Source organism: Camelus bactrianus, chromosome 20, assembly GCF_048773025.1.
Source record: "Camelus bactrianus isolate YW-2024 breed Bactrian camel chromosome 20, ASM4877302v1, whole genome shotgun sequence".
NCBI lineage: Eukaryota > Metazoa > Chordata > Mammalia > Artiodactyla > Camelidae > Camelus > Camelus bactrianus.
In genome coordinates, this window is record NC_133558.1 from 14,307,269 (window position 1) to 14,333,471 (window position 26,203).

General features: G+C 38.3%; 1 protein-coding gene across 10 annotated transcripts in view; it reads left to right on the forward strand.

Annotated features, from left to right (window-relative positions):
- Window positions 1-15,904: 15,904 nt before the first annotated feature.
- The window catches only part of LOC105084198 (uncharacterized), a 987,172-nt gene continuing 976,873 nt past the window's right edge, over window positions 15,905-26,203 (forward strand). For 3 of the 10 annotated variants that reach the window (XM_074348164.1, XM_074348166.1, XM_074348167.1), the window contains exons 1-4: window positions 16,552-16,616; window positions 17,435-17,496; window positions 25,147-25,249; window positions 25,756-25,958. The gene's annotated coding sequence lies outside the window, so the exon portion shown is untranslated. Of the gene's footprint in view, window positions 16,617-17,434; window positions 17,497-25,146; window positions 25,250-25,755; window positions 25,959-26,203 lie in introns of those variants that run through there. The other 7 variants (XR_012500991.1, XR_012500992.1, XR_012500990.1 and 4 more) reach the window with 4 other exon arrangements.

Consider the following 26,203-nt stretch of genomic DNA (forward strand, 5'->3'; position numbering starts at 1 on the left):
TGGGAAGCCCTTCACAGCGACAGGAGTGGACACACGGTTACTGGGGAGCTTCTATGCATTGGCATGGATTCCCTATGGCACTCAGTTCTCCCACAGCTGGCAGGGACTTCACCCAGGGTCAGCGGAGGCAGGAAGTAGGACCCCGGAACAGAGCACTGAACCACCGCCCTGCGGCTGGCACTGCTCCAGGCTGTGCTCCTGCCGAACTCCCTTCCTCTCAGGGTAACATTCCTGACCCACTTATCAATCCTTCTCCCCTAGACTGCCTTTCAGGTAATCCCCCATCTCTGTTCTCTGCTGGACATTACATATTTGTAAAGGGCCTTTGAAGACGGAGGACCCCCATCTTGCAGCGTAAATCCCGTGTCATATGTCGGGCTGGCCCCAAACCTTCCTAAAGTCACCCCATCTTCTGGGAGCATGCCCATGCTGCCGTAGTCTCTGAGTTTCCTGCCCTCCACAGTGTGGACTTCCTCTTGTGTGGTTGCTAAGCCTCAACATCCTTATCTGATTGTTGTGGGACCTGCAGTGTATCCCACTAGAATTTTATTTTAGAGTGGTATTGGCTGGTGTAGAATGATTTCGATCCCATTTCTTCAATGGTACACAAGCACTGACCTCAACTCTTTTCACTATCCCACACTGGCTGTGGTGAGGCATGCTCTGTGTTTGGGATTCTCTGTTATCTTTCTGGAACAAGATTGGCCCAGGCATCTGGTTTGGCGAGTCCCACAAGGAAGGGAAAGAATGAAGTGCCTCCTTAAGGACGGGCAGAAGCGGAAAAGATCTCTGCCCTCATCTGCGATACGCTCTGCTGTAAAAAGTGGCCGTCTAGCTCTCATGATTTCTGCTTTATTTTTTCAGCAGGTAGAAAGCTTTTTCATGTCCTGACTTTCTCTTTTGGGGGGAGGTGGGGAGCAGGGAGAGGGCAAGAACTGGGATGAGAGGTGTGGAGGAGGGTGGAGAGGGAGTCAAGCCTGGGAATTATCAGAAAGATATCAATGGATTTTTTTTTTTTTATGTTTGGAAGTTCACAGGGTGAAGTTAAAAGGCAAATCTGCTTCCTTTGTCCACATTCTTTACACACACACACACACACACACACACACACACATTCAGTCCCTTATGTCTGTTTCTACCACCATTCTCCTGTTCATTGCTTAGAAGAGGAAGGTGATTTTTTGAAGGACATTTGATACACCTAATGGAAGAGGAAGCAAACAGGGAGATGAGATCAGGGGGATTTCTGGGAAAGAAGGCGTGAAACACAAGGGACAAAAGAGTGAGTCATCCGGCCAGAAGCAATCAGGAGAGACCATCTGGCTCAGGGTTTCCCAGTTGTTTTGTTTTGTTTTGTTTTGTTTTAGGGATATTTGCAAATTTTTGCATTGGTTAATAATTACCTGCTTTGCTGCCTTTAGGAGGTGGGGATGGTATATTTATTTTTTTCATTACGTCTGGCAGTGAACATTTGTGCAGAGATTGAGGTAGGGCAGTATATTTTGCCTTAGTCTTCCGAAATGGGCCTTTGAAAAAATATATCTGATTAATAATGAAAAGGAGAAGCAAAGGTGAAATAAGGAGGCGAACACCGGTTCACCCTTTTTCTGGGTGGGAAAGTGGGAAATCTCCTTTCCCACTGTTGTGGCTGCAAATGGCAGACACTTAATTCTCGGCCTCCTGTTGGGCGGGACCCGCCGGGTGTCCCAGGAGATGAGCTGAGGGAAAGGCAGCAGGGCAGGGAAGCAGGGTGTCTGAGAAGGATTTTCTTGCCAGATGATGAGTGTGAGGCCTTTGATGGGTGCCTGTTCCTGTTTCCTTCCTGTTTGGAGCAGCTGCAGTGGCTTATCCTGTGGCCATGAGGGAAAACCCAAGAGAATCGTGGAAACGCTGACCTGGAGCCATGACTCGGTGAACTGTGGAACCAGTTCAAGAATGGCACCACTGAACTTCTTGTTACATAGGGAAAATAAATTCACATTGACAAAGACACTTTTAGCCAAGTGGTCTGTAGCTGGCAAAATCTTACCTGATAACAGATAGAGAAAACCATTTTCATGCAGAAAATATTGATTGGCTTGCTTGAAAGCAAATGAAATGACTACTAAACAGCTACCACCACTCAGAGCATCAGCATTTGTGGAGCACTGTGTATATTTGTGCTTTATGTCTATTGTTTCATTTAATACCAGCCCTTTGAGATAGTTATTATTATAGAGAAGGAAATAATTCAGTTGCCCCAGGTCTAATAAGTGGAACTGAACCTGTGTAATTCCACAACTGACCCTCTTTTCCATTAGGCATAGGACAGAAATTTTAAAGTATGGCATATATTTTAAGGTAATTTCTAGAAAACAGTTATCTGTGTTGTTCACTCATAATAGCGTTCATTTAACCATCACATTTACATTGATCAACATGTCCATTTTTACTGTCATTTTTGAATAGCAGTTTAATTAGAATTCCTTGTGCAAGACTGTCATAAAAGCTTGCCAAGAATGAAATCACGAAAGAAAACAAAAGGCACTTCGGAAGAATCGTCAAATGACGAGTTTGAAAGCGACTTGGAGGATATCATGTGACTTTGTGAAATGTTTTGCTGAAATCAGAATTTACCTTAAATATAATATTTATATCTTCCAGATTAGTAGCCCCTAGTTAAAAAAGAAAGAAAGAAAGAAACCAGCATGTAGTGTCTTAATGAAATTTAGTTTGGCTCCATGTGATTGCTGAATTATTTTCTCAGTGATCACAGTCAGTTAAAAAGAATGAAAATGTTGAGTTTTTCTGGAGCATAATGTAAAGCACTTTGGCCTGCAGTTCATCTTACCCCTTCCCTCCCTTCTTGAAAAAGAAGGAAGTTTGCCTTCTCTGCCTGTCTCCATGATTGCACAGAGATGCCCAACAGTGGTCCTTCTGTCATCCATCAGCCTTTAGGGCCTCTGGGAGGCATTCAGAGACTCAGCCCTGGGGAGACAAACAGGGGAGATCTCACTATCTGCCCCCATCTGGGGCCTTGGTTGCTTAACACGCTCTTTTCTTTACAGAGTCAAGTCTTCTGAAGGTGAAGACGGAAACAAAATGGAAGCAAAATTGTTCTTGAGTTTTCTCTGGACCAAGAAGTGGGCCTGTCCCTTTCTTTTTGTGCTTCTTTTCTGAGCCACAGAACTTTTGCTTTCAGGGATGTGCTTTAGAGGCCTCTGGGCATAAAGCTCTCTGAGTCTGTTTCAGGTTGATGCCCTTCTGACATCATCGTGGTGGCGTCCCGCTTTCACATCCAGCTCGTGCCCTTGGAAAGTCCGAGCACACCAGAGAGCTTCCCTGCAGCTGGCTTGCAGCTGCCTTCACCTTTTCTTCCTTGGGAAGGTTCTAAGAATATAATCGCAAATGATCCCTATTTTAAGAGTCCTCTGTTCTCTTGCACTAGTTCTCATTTTCAATTGTACCCGTCCTTGAATATTTGGAATCTGCTCTCCTAATCTCTCAAAGAATATGTTGGACTCTGCTTAGCTTCTCTTTATCCAAATTTCAGTGTCAAAGGGAAGTTCCCCTATTTCAGAATTAATTAAAATCTATAAATAAAGGAGAAAATGTATTCTTTACTCTTAAATGAATTATACATTGTCCTCCTTACTGGAGTTCATATAACGTATTCCTCTTAGGGTGTTACAGTTTATAATGGTGGATCAAAAATCACACATAGTTGTGTTGATTTAATTGAAAGATTTTTGAAGTAATTTTTTTCAAATTTTTTCTTCTTTTAAAATTCTATGGACGCAAAACTTAAATTGCACTGTGGCCATAAATCATGTTTATTTTTAAGAATCCTAACTTGACTGTTTCCTGCTAATTTTTTTAATGGAGCCTGTTTTCAACCCTAATTTTTAAAAAAAATTAAAGTAACTTTTGTGTTGGTACAGAGTGACCTTTTCTAGTTTTTCACGAGAGATCGATTTGGACTAAATAGTGAATCTAAGTGGTGTGACTAAAACCTCCTTTGTTTATTGTTATAAATGGAATTCTTACTCTTTGAGAACCAAATGTATAGTCTTCAGTGCATAACGCACTCTGTGTGCATGCGTGTGTATGTGTGTTATGTATAATCATTTCTTTTGATTGAACATATGCACGTGTTGCATATGAAATCATTTCTCTTGATTGAGAGGAAACAAACACCCTATTTAAAAATGGGTTTAATTTTTAGGGTCACTATCTTACCCAATAAGAAGTAAAGGGAGCAGTTCCTGATTGGTTGACCAGATTCACAGCATCATCAGAAACCCAGGCTCTCTCCTTCTTGCTGCTCCACATCACTTGGCCAAATTAATGGGTTCAGCAGCTCCAGGCATCTCATTCTCACTAAACAACCTCCAGAAGCAGGAAGGGAGGAGTTTCTCTTCTTGTCTGTCCTTTGTCTCTGTTCTCTCTCTCTTTACAGGGAGGAAAAACTTTCCTAAAAACACCCCCACCACACACACACACACACACACACACACACACACACGTATACATGTACATATATCTTTATGTCTTAGGTACATGCATTTATAATGAAATTGAAATTTACAATATATTGAATATATTGTAAATTTATAAACATAAGCTACAATTTAAGCATTATGAAACATTGTTAAGGCAAGAAAAAATTAATTCTCCTTGCTCTCATTATTTAAAAAATTAGATAAGAAAACTGAGAAAGAAGAAATCTTTGAAATAATACAGGCGATGAGGTTCATTATCACCCTGATTTAGGCATGTTTGTTGATAGGTGGCATTCTCTGAAAGTTAACTCTACCAGCAGAAACCAAATATAATGCTATGGACTCTACATGAGGGGTTAATTAACCTCCAGCACAAAAATTAAAAAACAAACAAACAGCTAATTCTATTACAATAAAATAAGAGGTATGTACATATGGAAGACAACAGAACATTTCAGGACTAAACCTTAAATGAATCACTGTGCTGTGTCTGCAGATGACTGGAATTAGAATCATGTTCTAGGCTTCATCTAATCACATTTCACAGATGCAAACTATATTAACTGGTTTGAGTCAACGATAGCTTTCACATGTAGACCCAGCTTTGACCTGATGCCTCAGCCAACCCATTTCACAGATGAGCCAGTACATGAAAGTGAATAATTATGAAAGCTATAATTAAGGAAAGGGCATATACAAGTCCCCTGCTTATTTAATTGCCAACTAAATGAAAGTACTTGAAAAAAGTTTAAACTTTATAATTGGCATAAAGCCTTCAGCAAATAGAGTTCTAGGTGAGCCCTTTGTTTCATTCAGGAAACTCTATCAGATGAGAACTTGAGTCTGGCTTCCATTCCCACAGGTCCCCTGACCCAGCTCTCACCTTTTCAGTCAATGCCGTCTTTGTTGCTAAATCCACTGTTTGCTCTTTGATCCTGATCTGACTGGCCATCCCTGAAGTACGGGACACTGCCTGCCACATCTTCCTGCTGGAGCTCTCCTCTCTTGGCTTCTGTGATGCTACCTTCTCCCAGGTGTCCGTTGCTCCATGAGTGCTTCTCTTGGACTTTTTTGCTGCTGGACCACGTCTTCCATATTGCTGGTCTGTGATTCACCTCCCACCTTCTCCGGGCAGTAAGAGCATCCAACTAGCATGCTCTTGTTCACCTCCTTGGCTTTAAAAGTGATATACGTTGTATATCTGTAACATATGTAATACGAACTATACATCAACTATACCTCAATACAAAAGATTAAATTAAAAAATGATATACAAACTGGTGGCTCCCAGAATCTATGTTTATGTGCCGTAGCATCTCGCCTGCTCTCCAGACCTACTAAACAGCTCCATGTGGACAAGTCATGTTGATTTCAAACTCACCTGTCTAAGCATGAACTCCTGGGCTCCCCTTCAAGACTGCTATTTCTCTCATAGTCACTCTTGTTGATGAATGACACTATTGTCAGCTCACTGGTGCAGGTCATTAAAAGGAAGAATTCCAGATGCCTCCTTCAGCTTTCCTTCACTCCCACGTCCAGTGATTTACGAAGTCTCCTGCAGTCGACCTTCTGGATATCTCTGGAATTTACCTTTCACTCCATTCCACTACGGTAGGCAAAGCCTTTTATCATTATCTCACTTGGGATTTTGTGGTGGCCTTTCACCTGTTCTCCTATCTAGTCTTGCTCTGTTTCAGTCTATTCATCACCAGGTCCCCAGCGTGGTCTATTTAAAATACAAGTCCAGTCATTTCACTCCCCTGGTTGAAATCCTTGAATGCCTCCACATCACCTACAGGAGGGTTCAAATGCTGTAGCATGATTTACAGTACTCTGGGAACTGTTCCCGATTTAGCTTCTGATCTGGGTGTCATGAATGACCACCCCTCCTTCCTCTTTTACAATCAACCGCTCTATATTCTATACTTCAGCAGCACTAAAATGTTTTCAGTTACCAGAAAGTACCATGCTTTCTCACTCTGATGCTCCTGATATGGTTTTTCTGGCTTCCTCCTATGTCCTTTCTCCAACTCTTCACCTGCTAACACTTCCCTTGAGAAATCAGCATAGGCTTCCATGTTTGGTGAGGGCGTCCCCACACCGGTCTGGTTTAAGCCACCGCTGATGTGATCCCTACTACTCTGTGAATATCCAAGCCCTTATTTTATAGTCATCTGTTTGCCTGTCTTTCCCCCTTCACCACAGAATCTTTGAGGGATCAACTGTGTCTTACTGGTCCTTGCAAACTCCCCACTTTGAATATGCCGTTACTTAATATATGCTCTGAATGCAGCATAATGAGGCAACTATTAAGACAGGAAATAAATTTAGTAACTTTTTTTAAGAGAAACAAGAAAAAAAGACATTTACAAATGACGAGATGGGGTCATATTTTGGTAGGGAACAAGGAGATTTTGACTATAGTGGAAACATTAGCTTGCTTTTTTTGTTTACTTGTTTATTTAATTGAAGATCTTTGTTGAGGTGAAACAGCTAGGACATTGGAGGCAGACAAACTCGTCTTCAGACACCAGCCACGCCTCCTCTAGTCGTCTGCTCTTGGATGAGGTACTTACACTTTGGAAACTCATTTTTCTCATCTGCAGAATGAGGCGTGTGTTCCCCTTAGAAGTGTGTTGTGAAAGGCTAAATAAGAAACTTACCTGAGAAGGACCTGGATACAGTGAGTGTTCAGTAAATATTGATCACCATTCCCTTCTTTGAGTAGCTTATTAACCTAAGAGGTTAAGAAATGATGTTATTTTCAGATGAGAGAAACATCATTTGGCCTTCAGATAATATAGATTATAGAATTTAAGTCTATAAAGATCGGGCCTAATTGTTAATTTCTTTAATTATAGTAACTTTGTAAGTTGTGGAATAAACTCACTTCATAGCAATTAATAATTATATAAATTTTTTTCTCTGTAATAATATAGAAGCACCTACAATTTCCCTGATTATCTACTATAATCTACTACCACTACTAATCAATTATCTACTACTGGTCTGTTGTGTGGAGTAACACATTAACAAAAGTGGCCTCATTTCATTCCTTGCTGGAAAGCATTTTTAGGTACACTAAGTAACGTGTAAGTCTGCAGAGTTAGAATAAATCCACATGACAGTATATTGAAAATTACTAGGTGGGAAGTCATTTTATAATTTATTTCTTTGCTATTCCAAGTGGCATAGAGCCGGGCTCATAATTCTGGAAAGTAAATCACGTGGCTCTGGCCAACTGGATTAGAAAGAAGACCATCATTCAGACAGTTAGGAAAATAAATTTTCAGACAAAACAGCTAAATGTAGGCGGTAAATTGGGCACTTTAACATTTTAAAAATATTCTACAAACATTTGAAATGGCTTTTTAAAGGTTTTTAAAAGTCAGTTCAGTCCTTTTTTTAGGGTAAATAATTGCTCCACTTGAAAGCCTTGGCAAAGGATCGTGGGCTTCCATTCGCAATCCTCTTCACTTTATAGGTTCTTTCACCCCCAGATCTTTAGCAGGTTAAACTGGCTACACATTGGCCTCCTTTCACAAGATATGAGTAATTACTTTAAATTGCCCTGGTTTATTAAGTGAAACCCAAAGTAGCATCTGTGCCTCCTTAACATTTAGTTAATGAGCACGGTGGTACCTCCAGCAGATGAATGGAGCTTTGATAAGGGGGAAGCAGCGCATCTGGATTTCATTGGGAAAGGGAGGGAATTATCCATATATTAGGATGCCATTTCATATAATTACGTTGTAATTTTGGTTATTTATAATATTTGGGTATTTGGAACTGGAAGATAACTAATATAAGTGTTTGAAATCTCTAACAAATATTAATTGAGTGTCTACTAGGTTCAAGGCTCTGGGGTAAGTCTTGTGATAAATACAAGGAAATATAGGACTTAGTATCTCTTCTCCAGTAACATACAGTGTAGAAAAGAAATTCTTAGGGACATACGTGTAAGCACGACCATGTCTGGAACACTTCCATGTATTTCCACTTGATATTGTAATGATCAAGTTTCCACTGAGCTGTCTGTGTAGGACATTGTGTTGATGATACCAAGAAATATTAAACATGATTTGTTCTTTTACTTAGAATGTGCTTGGGGAAATAGGGCATTGAGGTAAAAAAGAAATAAGTGAAAAGCAGCCTATGATAAGGTCAGATATTAATAACCCTGATATTTGCATAACACTTGAAAAGTGCTTCCATAGATGCCTCATATTAAAATTGTTCTTAATTCTGCTTCCCCCTGAAGCTACAGTTCTACTCCCTTTTTCTAGTCACTGTCTCTTAGATTGTCTGAAAGTCTAATTTATAATTATGTCCCACTGCTGAGCCTTTCTTAACCCCACTGTGATACTATTTTCCCTGTCCACCCTTCTGAAGCTTTTCTCCCATTAGCCCAAATTAATGCCCTCTTTCATCTCGCTTACCATTGAGTCTGTGTCATGGACGACACCAGAATACTCTCCTCTCGTATTTGAAACTCACCCTTTGGCTTTCCTAAAACCGCTTTCTTCTGCTTCTCATTTGTCTCTGTCACAGGAGGTGGAAGGAATTGTCTTGAGCAGCATTCTCCAAAGTGGTAGCTTGCCCCTGGTCACCCCTGAGTGGTAAGAGGACTTTATATGGTGCATGAACCCACACAGACATGGGGGTAGCTGCCCGGAGAGAACCTGAGGGACAGGAGAAGGAGGGTGGGGTGAGAATTTTAGGAAAATACAAATGGGAACAGGAAAGGGTGGAGATTTCCCTGTCTAACACCAGGTCTTTTGTGGCAGCGCCTTTGCATGTCCTCAAACACTAGCGCCAAACTTCCTTCTCTCTGATTGCTCTGAGAATCTATATCCGGAGCAGCCCGACAGCCAGGGCTTAAGGACAGTCTAGGCTATTCCAAGGCCCATCACGGAATTTGGGGTTAGTAGTTGGGGAAGATGGGGGCTGTAGCATTGGGTTTCAATTCAGCCGGGACCAAACTAAGAATAGAGTGAAGAGCCGCTCTGGAACCAGACCTTGGGTTGAAATTGAGCTGTGCCACTTACTAGCTCTGAAGCCAGAGGAAACCAGGGAGTCCTTCCTGCTTCTTCTCTCTCACCCTGAATCTTGGCACACATCAGCAAGTCTCGTTGACCCTATCCCCAAATCCACCCACTTCTCTCCACTGCCCCTCTGGTCCAGACCACCAGAACTTCCGGCTGGGCCAACACATGAGCTTTTCACTTTGTGTCTTTTTCTTTTCCCCTTTGTACATTATTCCTCACATACCATCCAGAGGATATATTCGAAATGAAATCAGATTATGCTGCTCCTCTAATTGAAACCCTGCACGTGTTTTCCATTACGGAGAATAACTTCCAAACTCTTCAACAGAGCCACAAGGGGTTACGTGACCCTGAAGATAACGTTCCCCCCTGCTCAGCAGATTCTAGCCCCACATTCTTTGTTTTCCCTGAATGTACCAAGCTTGTTCTTGTCTCAGGGGCTTTGTAGGAACTGTTTCTTATGCCTAGAATGCTCCTTTCCAGTCTTCACACGGCTACTTCTCATCATTCAGATCTCGCCTCCAACGTCCCTTCAGATAAGACTCTCTCAGCCACCCCTGCTGCTCTCCCTCCCCCATCGCATCTCAGGTGCGTAACTTACTTTCTACATAGCTGATCACCATCAGCAATTATCCTGTTTATTCCCCTTTCTTTCCCCAACCATCACTAGGACACAAATGACCAGACTCTGTCTATTCTATTTCTCTCCGTTATCTCAATGCTTAGTACCCAGTAAACCATCAACAAATATTTGTTAATGTTGAATGAATGAGGTCACTACATTTCTTTGAGCCCAGAGTTTCCATTAAGTGAGAACTAAATGAGATTTTGGACATATCATGCATATATATCTTATATTATATAATTTATTATATATAAAATCTCATTTCATATATGTGTATGTAATATGTAAAACCTCATTATATATAATATATGTACATAAAATGAGATTATATAGTATATAAATGACAGACTATGTCTATATCATCCATGCAGCACTTAGCAGAGTATCTGGCCCATGGTAAGAGCACAGTGTTTTGAGAAGCTGTTATGTTTTCCATGCATAAGACATGATAAACAGGATCCTGGGGACAAGTTCTGAAACTTACATTTGTTCTGCTAACAGTACTTACTGAAAAACTTGTAATTTCTTCAGAAATGTTTTCTGAAGAACTTATGAAAACATGTTCAAAATTATGGGGGAGCCACTTAATAAAAGGTTTTCATGAGTATTTTCTCAAACCAAATGGCTGTGATTCAGGGGAAAAAAAAAAAAAAACAACCCTTTGAAAATCACTGTCCTGGGTTTTACCAAATAACCTGGCCCATTCAGATGATTTGGGAGTTCACTTCAGAAGACTACTGGGAAAAATAAAATTTGTTGAACAAACACTTAACATCATTTTCAGTAGGAGTTAGTTCTTAGTATCCCACCTTTCCTGAGAAGTCCTTTAAATGCCTTTTGGATGTTCAGTTCATCTTTATCCTGAACTAAGAAATGTTGAACTGAATATTCATTTTCAATTGGTAAGAATGAAAAAATGGGGCTTTTCCTTATTTTCAGGTGTATGTTTTTGCAAAATAATTAACTTTGTCATTACTACTTGAAGATCATTATTTTATTATTTTTAAATTGAGTAGCATTCTTTTGTTTTCATAGTATTTGCTTTTATAATTATTTTCTCTTTACAGTGTAAGACAGTGCTTATGGTGGTGATATAGTATCATTTAAAAATAAATTTATTTAAATAAAAAAGCAATTTTCTTTAAAGAAAATTATTGAATACATGATACAGTTAGGGTGCAGATATGGCAGATCCATGAGGATGGCATATAGCCACTGAAGTGGTTTTGAGAAACAGAAGTGTAGAGTAGTTATTTCTATCTGTGGTGAAGGACCAGTTTTGTTTTGATGTTTACATTTTCAAGCCATTGCAGGATCTTGTTTTTATAAAACACAGTAATAATTAATTACCAGAAAAATAAAAGTTTAAAAAAATCAAAGACAGTAAAAGGACAGGCTTAAATTTTGAATTATTAAACATTCACAGAGTCAACATTCATAAAATAATTCTGTCAAATTGCTGAAGTAGTTTTAAACCTTTACTCTCAGTTTCAGAACTGATCTCCTTGTGTACTGGTGATGGTTTGCAGACTGGCAGGCTGGTTCAGAGACAACACTCTGAGTAACACTGGCCCAGAGGCTTCCAAAAAGTCACCACTAATTCCCATTCATTCTTTTCTCTCCATTCCTGTTGCCTTAGATCAAGCCCTTCCTTATAAATCGAGTATACATGTATTATTTTATAAAAGGGTTGTTTCTCATCAAGTTTTTTTAAAAATGACACCTATAAAAGTTTCTAAGATACTATCCAATGACTATTGAAGCTGTTGTTCTGTATATAGCTCAAAATCTCTTTGAAGGTGGACCTGTAAAAATTTGCCTTTGGAATTTAGTACCAGGAAAATATTCTCTTCTTAAGAATCAGTATGTTTCCTTTTATTCCTTCAATCAGACAATGAGACTTACATAACACACCCTGTTATACACCTCATGGATTTTTTTTTTGGTCAGGAAACTCAAGGGATAGATTTAAGATACAATCATAGTAATTGTATTGCTATTCCTTGTTCTTCCTCCTTTTACATCAGTTTTAGTTTTTATTAAATGAATCCCCAAACTGAGAAAAGGAATAACCATTGGAAAATCAAAGATGTGGTTTCTTTTTCAGTATTTCCTTCTATTCAAGTAAGGTGAACGAGCTTAAATCTTAAGAAAAAGAATTAAAAGGGGGAGGGTATAGCTCAAGTGGTAGGGTGCTTGCTTAGCATCCATAAGGTCCTGGGTTCAATTCCCAGTACCTCCTCTAAACAAATAAATAAATAAGTAAACCTAATTACCTTCTCCCACACACACAAAAAATTAATAGACATTGAGTCAAAAAAAAAAAAAAAGAAATTAGTCTTACTATTTTTGTGATTTTCTGAAGTCTTCTAAGAGTTCTTAGTAGACAAAGCCCACAGAGCTAGAGATTGAAGTGTGTATGTGTTTTAATTGTATCTATTTCATTGGCATGGAATTTAACTTGTCTTCTGAGATCGAAAGCGTTAACAGGAGAGATCATGATAGAGCTAGTTCTGCATGTATTTTCTGGTTATTGTTAGTCGCCTGTTGGAAGTGGACCTAGATTTGTTCAGGATATGAAGTAGGCATGATTCATCCATTTATTTTGAAAGGGTTGTCTGTCCCAGTTCCGGGAGAAATGCCGTTGTTTGCCTGCTCCGCTGGGGAGGAAGGCAGACATGCAGTGGATTGTATGACACCATGATTACTGGGCTGAGATAAGGAGTTGAAACTGCCGTGTCAACCTGAGGGCATCCAAGCCAAAGTGGAGGGGAATAGGATTTGGAAATAACCAAGAGGCAAAGCCCTTGCCTGAAGTCAGTTCAACTCTGTGTTCCTCCAGGTACATTCCTTATTTTGTTTTGTTTTCCCACAGGAGTTTAACTTACCATGCATTCTTGTGGGAAGTCCAACAGTGACTCTCATTTTTCACTATTTCCTGTGTAACTGTTGGTCAGGTGGAGATACCATTGCCGGCCTATCCTGTAAGGTAGTCGAGGAGGAACCAATGAATAGAGTGTCAGTGTCAGGAGGAGATGACATCTTCAATACAAAGTATAGAAAAGTAGGTAAACAGCGAGTTTCTACTGTAGAGCACAGGGAACTGAACTCACTATCTTGTAGTAACCTATAATGAAAAAGAATATGAAGACGAATCTAAGTGTGTATATGTATAACTGAAAAATTATGCACCAGAAATTGATACCACATTTCCAATGGACTATATACTTCAATTAAAAAAATAAATAAAATAAATAAACAGGACTCAAATCCAGAGCTTCTAATTTCTAAAAAAAAAAAGGTAAGAAAATATGGTTTTGGTGGCAATGATTAATTTATTGCAATTTGAATTGATATTTGTATTTTTCATCCACCCATGAACACTGATGTAGAGTCAGAAGCATATTACAACATTAAGATTATCATTCTTTTACTAGTGATTGAGGTCTAGGAAATCTTTAATGTGATGCTCAGTTGATTTAATAAAGAAGAGATGAGAGAGGAAACAAACCCCGAAAGTACTGGCTGCTTGCTTGTCTAAAATACAGTAACGCATTTAAGACATTTATATAAAAGTCACTTCCCCGATCATCGTAAGGTATGTATTATATGTGAGTCCTGGCTGCATGGAACGTCTGTTTTTATTGGAAAGGGCGTTAGTACAGAAACTGTGACATTAGTGGTTTACCTGTGGTAGAAGGAATGAGACAACTTCTATTAGCTGCCTTTAATGTAAGAAATTATTTCCCAGCTGGATTAGGAATGTTCTGGAGTAGAGCTGCAACAACATACCAAGAAGTCTGGGCTAACACATTAAATATTCTATTTTATACTGTAAAAAAAATGATAAAAAGCAATGGACTTATTGATGTAGCAATACTGTTTGTTGCAAAGAACCACCAAAAAGCTAAAACAAATGCAAGCTTGGCAGAGAAGCTGAGCAACGTATAAACAGAAAAGTGCATGCTTGTTATGTTAATAAGTGATCAGATTTCACAAGTAATAGGAACACATCTTATGGAACTAGACTGTCCCTCGTATTTTGGCAGTAATTTAAATAGCAGTTCATTTTAAGACTTGCTGTCACTGTAGGATATTTATATTGCCGAAGTTGATTTGACTAGAGCTGATGCTTCTACCATTATAATCTAATTTTATAGAATTATGAGATTTGAATGCTAAAAACAGCAGCAAAAGAGTAATAGTCCCTTCTGACCATAATGAGAATTGTTTGTAATTCATATTAATATCCTTAGGTTATTCTGTGTTCAAGCTAAATGTTTACTGTGGGATTCATTTTTTAGGATAACTAAATTATACCTTGACATTAGTTTGACTGAACAGGTATTCTAGCATAAAATATTTAGTCACTGAGAAATTAGAAGTCCCAGAAGAACTTTTCTTTTTTTGTATTCCATATTCTCTAGACAGTTTTCCACTCAGATGAAATATTTCAAAAGCATGAGGGAAAATAAAAACTTTCTCTGTAAATAGATTCTAGTGTGCCCAATGAAATCTTTTAAACACACTTTGAAACTTTTCCTTTTCATGGCGTCCTTGTCACCTAGCAACAGGCTATGTAAGTAATCAACCTCACAGTCAGTAGGAATCAAAGATTTTTATATTCCCTTTACAGTTGTTTTCCAGAATCTTCTACTACTTACAGCACCATCATTTTCTAGACCCTTAATAAATCCGTAAAATTGCTAGAACCCCTGTTCTCTGTCTCTTGCTATGTAGTGCACCGAATTCTTGTGACTTCTCACGGGCACTTAGGTTATCATTGTCTTCTCTGGTTCTGGGCACCTTTTACTGCTGAGTTATTTAAGATTTGTGACTGTCTGTTGATATGTTTTCTTAGCATCATGTTGCGCTGGGTAGGAAATTCATGCTTGGTGTTTTTTTTTTAAGTTCCATCAAAAAAAAAAAAAAAATCACATCCAGAAGCATCCCTACAGTGTAGAAGTCTCTATTAAATATCTTGTCAGAGCAGAAACACTTATTCATGAAAGTTCAATGATCTTCATTATGAAATGTTCAGAAGACCTGGCCCCCAAATCCTTTGACCATTTCTAAACATGGGCTTTGGCTTCTAGCAATATTACTGTCTCTTCCTCTCTCTTTTCTCATACCCAGATATTCTGGATTTTAAACACAGAATCACTGAGTATTCTTCATTACCTTTGCCCCTATTGGCCCAAGCCCTCACCTCCTCACTAGCAGTTTAGCAAGGAAACCTAAACAAAGACATTTCCTCCCCTAAAGCCATTCATTCTCTTGTATTAACCATTGTAGATGCCAAGATCAAATTCCATGCCCTCTGCTTTATCTTTCTTTTTTCATTGTTTGATGTAGGATTTCCAGTAGAATTCTGAAAAGAAACTGAGAACTCAGCATCTCACCTTTTTTTCTGATTAAAAAAAAAAGCTTCTGACAGTTCACCATTATGCTTGATGTTAGCTATAATTTTTTAAAGATATCCCTTATTATATGCAGGAAGGGCTGATCCACTCCTAATGTGCTAAGTTGTTTGTTTTATCATGAAGGGATCTAGAATTTTAGTAATTGTTTTTCTCAAATCATTAAGAAGATCTGATAATTATTACCCTTTAACTTGTTATTTTGTTAAGTAACTTCAAAAGATTCTTCTAATGCTAAATGACTCATGTATCCTTGGGGTGCACTATGCCTGTTCATGAGGTATTATTTTTAAAAATACAGTGGTAAATAAAGTTTTCTAATATTTCATCAGGGTTTGGGGAGGGTCTATGTTTATAAATAAGATTAAACTACAGTTTTCCTTTTTTATACTGTCCTTTGTCGATTTTGGTATTAAGGCAGTATTAGTTCCATAAAATGAAGTGGGGGACCTGCTCACTTTTTCCAATTCTGGAACAGTTTATGAAATTAAAGCTTATCTTTTTTATTTTCTATTTTTTTAAATTGAAGTATTGTCGATTTACAATGTTGTGTTAGTTTCTGGTGTGCCTCATCTTTTTTTTTTTAACTTAGTGAAAAATCACTATAAAATCATTTGGCTCTGATGCCTTTTCTGTGGGTAGATTTGTGCTTACTGATTTAATTTTTTAAATGATTACAAGTAAGTTCAGATTTTCTCTTCTTGAATCAATTTTGACATTTTATGTTTGTAAATAATTTTCAATTTTATATTTTCAAATTCATTGGCATAAAGTAGTTTCTAATATTTTCTCATGATTAAACATAAGACACATACAGATTCGTACAAACATCCTTTCTTCTCTCTTGACTACTCTTGGTGTATTCAAGATCTTTCTAGGTCAATATCTCTGTAATGTCTTTGTCTTCCATTGCAATAATTTATGTTCATTTTTTTTTTCATAGAGATAATCCAACTGTTCCGGCACCATTTGTGATAGAGACGTCTCTCTTCCTATTTAATTGTTTTGATGTCTTGGCCAAAAATTAAATGACTGTATAAGTGTGAGTCTTTCTCTGGACTTTTTTATTTTGTGCCGAGGATCTGGTTGTCTGTCTTTACGTGAGTTCCATGCTGTTAGATTACCCTAGCTTTAGAGTTAAGTTTTGAAATGAGATGTAGACGTGCTGCCCTTACTTTGAACAGCACAGGTTCCTGAGAGTCTGCTCATTTACATTTCTCACGCCGAGCCTACTCTTACTATTTGAGTACTGATCCTTCCCTCAAGTCATATTTCTTTCTCACTACAAGTTGAATGGCCAATTGTGAGGGCCTTTGTAGATTCACAATAGCTTTATGTTGCCCTTTTTCTTGAATGATAGTTCAGCTGAGTATAGGAGTCTGTTATTTCCCCTGAGCAGTTTGCTAATATTATTATATCATCTTTTAACCTATGTTTCTCTGAGATGTTTGCTATGCCTCTTACTGTTATTCAGGTTTGTGTACATGTATATGTATTTCTGTCATTCTCTCTGGGTGCCATTTTACTTCTTCTTTGGTTTTTCCAGCTTTTGCTATGTTGTGTCTGGACATATTTTGATTTATCCTGGGGACTTGATTTTTCAATCTATTGATTCATGTCTTAATTCTGAGAAGCTTATAAGCATGTATTTATATATACATAATTATATATAATATATTTATGAATTTATAAATATATAATTTATGTGTATACATAGTATATATTATTTATTGTATATATATGTATGTGTATATATATAAAAATTATATATAAATTATATAAATTTTATATAATATATATATTTATATATATGTAAAATATATATAAATAAATTGTCTCTTCCATTTTCTCCCTGTACAGCCATCCCTTAAAGATCCTGCAGGTGAAGTTCCAGACCACAATAAAGCAAACATCGTAATAAAGTAAGTCCCATGAAATTTTTGGTTTCCCACTACATCTAAAAGTTATGTTTACACTATACTGTAGTCTATTAATGTGCAACAGCATTAGGTCTAAAAGTGCAACGTGCATACCTTAAGTTTTAAATGTTTTATTGCTAAAAAATGCTAATCATCATCTGAGCCTTCAGCAAGTCACAGTCTTGTTGCTGGTGGAATGTGTGAAATATTGCAAGAATTGCCAAAATGGGACACAGAGATAGAAAATGAGCAAATGCTCAATGCAGGGTTGCCACAAACCTTCAATTTGTGGGGAAAAAAATGCAATATCTGCACAAAGCACAATAAAGTGCAATCAAATGAGGTACACCTGTGATTTCTTCCTGAAAATTATTTAATGTATGATTGTCCCTCTCATTCTAGCCTCTAAATCTTTTCACTTCTCTTTCATACACTTTATCTCTATTTTCTTGCTTCATTCTAGGATATTCCGACGGTCTCTCTTCCAGCGTATAATGTCTCTCTTTAGCTGTGTTTCAGTCTGCTCCTTAACTCAGTGTAGTGTCAGCGGCCCACTCATCTCCTTGGGAACTTTCATTACTTTTTGGCTGACGTCCAGCTGCCAGTATTGCTTTTTTTTTTTTTTTTTTTCCTGAAACAACAGGCTGGAAGTGTTGAGAAATAAACAGCCCTCCCACCAACCCCAAATGACTAAAGCAACAGGTAATAGAAATGTGGATTCTTTATCCATATACGGCACAGTCTTGGCATTTTGATTTCTCACAAGACTTTTTTATGCACCAGATCTGTAATCTGGTGAAAAATTTCTCTGCTGTGTCCCTTAGTGGGAGATGGAGTTTTTCTGGCTCCTCCTTCAAGTATAGGAAGCCATATGCAGGGATCGCATAGGCTACAGTCTTGTGGGGCAAAGATCACATCTTCCCTTGTAGCACAAAAAAAAAGCCCCATGGATTAGGGCTACATTTGGTGTCTGTTGCTCTTCTGAGTCTCTGGTTCCTTAAGTGTTGCTTTTACTACTATGTTTGAAGTTCTTTCCTTCTCTCTGGCACTTTGGTGCTTCCCTTTTATTCATGTGTGTGTGCGTACGTGTGGTATTTCTATTTGTTGGTAATGGTGATGGGAGAGGGAGAGGCACATCTGCTCAGTCTCCCACTCTGCCATACGTTGAATTTTTGAGACCATCTCTTTGATGAACAGATTGTCGTTGTAGCACCGTGATTTTTTAGGGTACCCTGTGCGTGGTCACTGTGTGATCCCCTGAGCCATGCAAGGCTACAATGCTGGTGGTCCAACCCATGCCATGCAAACGCAGAGGTATGGGTTATAATGAATGGAAAAAAAGAACGTGTTTAAAATCCAGAATTTTGATGAAACAAGGTATTTCACCTCTGAGAAGGAGGAATTCCAAATATGCAAGATAGAAGAAATATTTGTGAAGAAAATATATAGCCAAAGTAAGCAGGGCCCAATGATAGATCTTTTCAAAAAGGGCTGTAGCTGAGTCTTTCTCTTTGATTTCTGTAGATGAAAATACAACCAAAGATAGGGTGTATTTGACACATGCTAACTACACATTCATATGGATTTCTTTATAAATACAGTCATCATTTTTAAAAATTGCATGTAGATTTTTTTGTCTTCTAGGAAACCACAAGCATACTGATTACTTCTGACTTTCAGTGTGAGACTCTGTGAGCAAAAATATTGCCACCATCTTTACAGCCACATGTTTCTAGGGTTTTATGTTCAGTGTTATATTTTCTACTTTCAGGCAAGTCCAGACATCTTTAATTGATGTAATAGTGACAATAAGCACTTCATGCAATCTTCTGTTTATTCAATTAATGTAATTTTTGAATAATGGTTTTCTAAAACATGTTTTGAAACTTAAAACTCACCTATTTCTCAACATTCTTTATGCCTCATATTCTATACCATACTTTATGTGCTAATATTATTTTTTATTACCAGCCTCTTTTTGAAGCTGGTGTATCTAAATTATGACAATGTTATTACTCTGGAACAGATTGGGTTCCTGGAAGTCCTGTTACTAATCTTCTGTTGTAAATTCCAGGGACTCAGGGATTGTTTTACCCTAGAATCAGTGAGTTGTTTATAAGCCATATTGAAGTAAATCTTGAAAAATTCCCACATGGGATATAGAAGAATATTAAAAGTTAATAAATGGTATTTTTGCCTAGAATGGGGTAGTTGAAATATGTCAAACCTGAGAATAGAGACCCAGTAGGATATATGAGTGTATCTCAGATCATGTTCGAATTTTCTAATCCACCATCCATTCCTCTAACTTTCCTATGTCTTTCATCACACAGATTGCAGTCAAGAGCTCAAAGTTCAACCAGCCATTTTACAGGAAAGAAGGAGACTGAATAGCATACTGTGGGTTTATACTTTCACATGGTTTTAGATCTCAGTATAGAAATGAAAAATGGATGGGAACTCAAGTGAGCTATATCTGGGTATGAATTCTGGTTTTGTCCCTTGGTACTGCTCTTTGAGCTCAGGCAAATTCTTAGCCTCTCCAAGAAGTGGGCATAATTGATAATGCTGCTTTCTGGGTTAATGTAGGGATTCAATGAAATCATAAACAGTAAGACAGCACAATTACCTGTCATATAATAAGCTCATAGCAAACACTTTTCCTTCCTCATTTTTCTAACATAGCTCTCAGCTTTCTTATACATGTCGATATTACTGTGGAATCTGTCCAAAGGAAGAATTTTATTCTGAATTTGTTTCAACAAACATTTAACAGGTACCTCTCTTCTGGCAGCACATGCTACAGCAGAGTTAGTAATACAGGTTCTCGAGGAATAGACTGTGCCTGAAATTGACTTGTCCCTATTTAATGTATTAAGCTTCATAAATGAACTTGTGTTTCAAGTGGGTGTGTATTGATTTATCCATAGTGTTTCACTTTGTCCGCCATGTGACCCAGATCACATGTACTTCAGAGTGGACACAGCAAAGGCTCCCTATGGAGAGAAGAAGTCCAGGGCTTACCTGAGGTGCTGTAGTCAAGACCATGACATTAGTTTACCGGCAGGGCATATACATGGGCCAGGATCAGGACTGAATTCTGACGCTCCATTCCAACTTTTGTCCAAAACATCAAAGCAAGCAAAAATCATTTTTTAATTTATAATATTAAATAATTAATAGCATAGGAGAAAAATAACTTATGACCTGGGCAAACAGCAACTTTTCAAGGAAGGGGAAATGAGAAGCCTAAACAGAAGAAAGTTTCACCCTGTACATGATGGGGAAAGATGACACGTGGGGGCCCAAGACCAACAGACGGAGCCTCCCAAAGTGGAAGCTGAATGGGGAGCCAGTGTTTAATAGGTACAGAGTTTCTGTCTGGGATGGTGAAAAATTCTAGAAATGGATCGCAATGGTTGCACGACAATGTTATTGAACCTAAGGCCGCTGAATTTTGTACACTTAAAAATGGTGAAAATGGTAAATTTTATGTTATGCATGTTTTTTACCACAATAATAAATAATTCAATAAATACACAAATTTATGTTTTAAAAAGCACAGTGGCGATGCAGTCATCCCCACTCCACCAAACAAGTGGAAGTTGGCTGGTTCAATCTGGGGATTCTCTAGGAAACCATCTCCCTTCCTCATTTCTGTGGCTAAAATGCTAAGGCATTGCATTTCCCCCTTTTTTTTTTTAAACTTATGAACCTGCACATGGCTGTGTCTATATCTGTATATATGTGTATCTATATATATCTCCTGTGACCCACTCGACTTAAAAGAAGTCAGAAGCTTTGTATATAAAGTATCAATAGGCAGCGATGATAATGATTTGTTTTCTGACTCAAAGCCATTCTCTAATAATCATATAGCACTTTATAGTTCTCAAAGTGCTTTTATATCTATTATCTCAATTGATCTGTAGAACCCAGGGGCCATTACCTTTGTCTTACAGATTTGAGGGAATGGAAATGCAGGAAATGGAAATCCAGGCCTTGCTAGAGTCTTAGTAACTAAGCAGGACTAGAACTTGTGTCTCCTGGGTACTGAGTTATCATCCTTTCGCTAGAAGACAGTTGGATTTTTATTTTACAGGACTGACACTACAACTTCTTTGTCAAGAGTGAGAAGAGCCACTGATCACTTTAATGTTTGCTTTCAGTGATAATCACTAGGACCAACACCAAGATCATGGAAATTTTTACTTTCTATCCAAGTGTTTTGACATTTTATAGTCAGACCCTGGGTATGGAAAGAATTTATTACAAATGTTGGCTCAAAAGAATGTTAAACCAGACCATACTTGTCATCATAGATAGCTAGCTGGCAAATGCAAAAAGATAGTCCGAAAAGCTAAGTCTTATTGGGTTAATCAGTCTTAAAGCTTTTCCTAAAGTTATCACCTTATCAGGGCATTCAATTCCCACCTTTGTAAAAAGAGACAGAAAATTGTTTGTGCCCTGATTCGTGAGCTACATTTTACATAAATGCAAAATATAAACCTGAATTTTTGAAATATTTTTTGGGGGGGATGGAAAGTAAGGGTAGAAAAACTAAATGAATAAAGCAAAGGGTAAGATTTCACTTACAAACACATTTACCTTCTCATCCTGAGTAGGTGCTAGACAGGAGAGGCAACGTGGGCTTCACATTCCTAAAGAACAGAGCAAAGAGGGAACCTGCCTAATTATAAGATTTATCCATAAGATTAAAGCCAAACTATAAATGAAACACTTTTTCTGAACCTAAAACCTATCAAACATTCCTCCTGTAGATGATTCACATAAAGAGAACATGGAATGATATAGCGAAAATGTCTTTGGCAACATTGCTCCAATAGACACAAAAATGTCTCTGGGTCTTTGATATCCTTCAGTTGAGGGCCAATGGCATTATCGCCAAGGCACGTTCTACACGAGGTCACTGAGAATCAGTGTTCTGAAAGTCTCAACTTCACATGTAGTAAAAATCATGGAAATATCAGACAGTTTGAGCTCAAATGCAGTTTCAAAGTATATCTAAAATGCTTAAAATGTTCATAGTAAACTTTAGCAAATCCTAAGGGCATGCAGACTAAATTCTGGTGTATATCATAAACAGTAAGGGAGGAGGTGGGAGAAGGAACAATAACCTTAAAAGCACAACATAATGGGTGGGACATTCTTGTGACCAACTTTATGCTTAGGCAGATATGGTTTAGAGAAAAAGGTTATCAGGGATTGGATGGCAGTTGAATTAGGTGAATAAGTAAGCAGGTGAAATGTGAAAGTAATTAAGATAATGAATTGATATCAAAGTAGAGGGAGATTTGAATGCTCTTTCTCAGGGCTCTCGCCAGGACATATTAATCCCTTTATGAAATCAATGACTTAGCTGAAGGTACAGGATTTGTGATGGGTGGATCCATTATATTAGATTTAACTGCCAAAACAAAATCTTGACAGATTGGAGTGATGAGATAATTCTAGCAAGATCAAAGTCAACAGGGACAAAATAAGGTCACCTACTTTTGAAGTAATAGGAGGGGAAATACTGTCTTGATATCTTACCCATCTTTTCTGTCATTCTTCCAATTCTTCAACACGGGAATTTGGGGGAGACACAAACATTCAGTCCATGACTGAGACTCTTACAGTTATTCAGTTGAAAGATGTTGAGGGCCTGAACTGAGTAGTAACCATAGGAAAGGAAGAGAAGGACATTGGAGATGACAAGAAAATAAAAGACTGTTCTCTTCGAGTGTTTAGGCATTTAGGTATGAGGAGAGGCCTTTTTGCCAGTGTACACGTCAGGGTTCTCCAGAGAAACAGAACCAGTAGGGTATATACACCAATAGGATATGTAGATATCCTATTGATCCTACTGGTTCTGCTTCTCTGGAGAACCTTGACATATATATGGGACTTATTGGCCTCTATAATCACGTGAGTCAGCTGAGAAGTCCCACAATCTGCTGACTACAAGCTAGAGAACCAAGAAAGCCAGCTCTGTAGTCCAGTCCAAATCCAAGTTCTAAGAAGCGCCGATGTCTGAGAGCAGGAGAGATGGACGGCCCAGCTTGGCAGTGAGCAAATTTGCCCTTCCTGTGCTTTTCTGCCCTACTCAGGCCCTCAGTGGATTAGATGACACCTGCTCACATTGGTGAGGGTGATCTTCTTCACACAATCTATCCATTCAAATGCCAATCTCTTGCAGAAACACGCCAATAGACACACCCAGACATGGTGTACCAGCTTTCTGGGCAACCTTTGGCCAAGTCAAGTGGACACAAAATTAAGCATCACAATTGTTTAGATGGTAGTACTGCTAATAAGAGGAAGGTTTGTGGGGGAGAGTTTGTGATTTTGAGAAAAACTGGTAAAATTATTTAGCTTGAGTTATGTTAAATGTGAGGGATCTGTGGGACTTGTGGGTGAAAACCTCCAGTGAGCAGTTGGATTTAGAGGGTCAAGGAAGAATAATCTAGGCTGGAGGTACAGGGATAAGGGTTGTGAACACTCAAAGCCACAGTGGATAGGGACAGCATGGGTAGGCAGGTGGAATATAAAAGGGAAAGACCAAGGATTAATTTTTGAGAAGAAACTGGGCATGGAGACACCAAAATCCCTTGTTAAACATCTTATTACTTTATTTTAAATTTAAGGGAAACAACATGGAAATACTTTTGGTGTAATCATTTATTATTATTATTATTATTTTTTTTGGCATCAGACTCTCACCTTTATTCTTAGTAATTTTCTATGAGCACATCCGCACCTTTATGCTGACTCCAAGTGATATTTTTGCTAATAAAGGAGAGAATTCTCTGGAAGGTGCTGTAACGAGTAAAGGATTGCACTTAGCTGCAAATTTAACCTCTGTAACTCCGACTGCAGAATGAAGTCATTTATTACAGGGAGAAACCGCTGGCTCTCCAAGGAGAAGACAAATGGTCGCCTCTTTGCCCTAGTTTAAATAGGATGATGGCTCTAGCACAGTTCCTTAAAGATGAGGGTCTGTTCTGCGGACGCCACTGGCAGCCAATTACTAGGCCAACAGTATCCCAGCTGTTATGGGGACCAAGTGGTTCCTTTTGTAGGATGGGAGGCCTGTTCTCTGAGCTCCTGACTGTGCTCTGGATTAAGGGATCTGTCTCTAGGCCTTGTTATGAGGGCTAAACTTGCCAGCAAATAGAAAGCAAACTAAGTAAATAATGAGAGAAGAAAATACTACCAAACTGAAGGAAATCTCTTATGAACTAAGATAAACTGAAATGGCAAAGGAATATCTAAACTGAATGCATAAAGCCTGCTATTCTATGGCAGGTGATAACCCATGCAAAGTTAAAAGATGGTCTGTTCCAAATCATGGTCGAGAAAGCGTAATCAGTGTTACTACTGATACACAGGGTAATAAAGTAGAAAGCAAGGGAGAGAAGGCAGGTGTCTGGGGGAAAAACTACCTTGTTTATGCCTTGTGTTTTTAATTGTATCTATTAGTGATAGGCTTCCTGGACTGAGTAAGTCAAAGCTATAATAAAAAGTGTCTTTCTGAGAAACTTCTATGACTAGGATGACCTTGACAGGTTTTTTTTTAGCCTAGAGGAGAAAGTTTAATAATACCTTTTACACAAAGCAAAATATTCATCAGTTCTCTTCTTGTTTAAGGCTGTTATCATCTCAAATAAGTATTTCCACAGGAAATACAAAGCAAGAGCAAAGTTACATGAATTCGGGAGCACAAAATATTGCAAAAATTGGAAGAAAACAGGTAAGACCATTTCCATTAAATTGTACTGGCTTTGGTCAAAGATTTTTCTCTAAGTTGGATATAAGGGGTAAATGTCATGAAACAGAGAATCAGGAATTAAAACCCCAAATTATACCTTTTCACATGGAAGAGCATCAGGTTTTTTTCCCCTGAAGTTAAAGATACTACGGTTGCATAGTTACGTTAGCCTGAAGGACTGCTTTAGACAGAGTGAGTAATCATCCCGCAAAATGAGTTGTAATCAGAAGTTGTGATGTACATTTTCCTAACAAAGATGACACCCATCTATCTAATCCATGAAGAAGGTTTCAGAGAAAGCTCTGTATTGGATGGAAACGATTCCATTGGGAGACAGACGTTATTACAGCACAAATGCAGGGATGGTTAGATGTTAGGAACTGGGTGAGCAACAGCAGAATGTGCAAAGTTGCTGGAGAGAGAAAGAAAGAAACCTCAACAGAGGGAAATGTTTAAATCTGTTTTTAAAAGATGCCATGCTGTTTTAGAATCTTCTAGAATAATGACATGGAAATGATCTGTGGTTCAGATGGGAAGACAGAAACTACAGAGTCGTAATGCTTTATGAAATGCAAGCAGACGCTGATGGATTGTGTTGGACAGATGGAGAGTGGAGTTTGTCAAGGCTCTGTCCTGCACTAAAGTGGAAGAACGCTGCTTGTGGAACGTGTGACAAGACAGATTTGTACTAGTACGTTTCCAAACGTAAGGGAAGACGTAGTCCCCAAATTATCCTTCAGAAGAGGAGTCAGCCTTACACAAAAGTCCTTATGATATACTCTGTCAATTTCTCAACTATTTTATTTCAAACACATTATACTTGGTGATGCCACATTGCCTTCAACCTTTGCGGCTCAAGCTGGTTTCGAATGCTTACAGAGGTCCCCTAACAAACTTGAAATATAGGAGGAGAAAAAATTTTATCAAGACGTATTT